The following is a 549-nucleotide window of genomic DNA, read 5'->3' as shown; positions in this document are numbered from 1 at the left end:
GTTTATTGTTTTATAAAGGTTAAAGTATACTGTTTTCCTCATATGGTTTTACTGGTGAAAATATTTTATATGATAAATTTGCTTTGTAAACTAACATCATACAAGTTACACATAATATCACAACTACAGATCAATGAGTCTTTGTTTTGAAAAAGTTGACATAGTATATTAAAAATTCAAGTTTGTTGATGATTTTATACAAAGACAAGAATAAATCTGATTGTATAATCTCATTGTCATTAGGTATTTAAACCTTCATCAGTTATACATTATATTATGAAAACTAACAGTCTAAATAGTATTAGTAATAATGTTGCCAGCTTCTAACAGTACATTTATACTGGTGTATTTGTAATAAAATAAAGAAGCTTCTTCAAATAAGCCTCTGACTCCGTCTCTCACTAAATTAATATCTAACTATTCAACACTACTATTACAGAAAAGTCCTGAACAGCTTGCATTAACTTAATGACAACATCTCTATATTGCCCACCATCTTGGTGAGAGCAGAAGCTCTAAAAGTGTGAAACAGCACCTGCACACCAGGAC

This window comes from Penaeus monodon, chromosome 28, assembly GCF_015228065.2.
Source record: "Penaeus monodon isolate SGIC_2016 chromosome 28, NSTDA_Pmon_1, whole genome shotgun sequence".
NCBI lineage: Eukaryota > Metazoa > Arthropoda > Malacostraca > Decapoda > Penaeidae > Penaeus > Penaeus monodon.
This window is presented reverse-complemented; position numbering follows the sequence as displayed.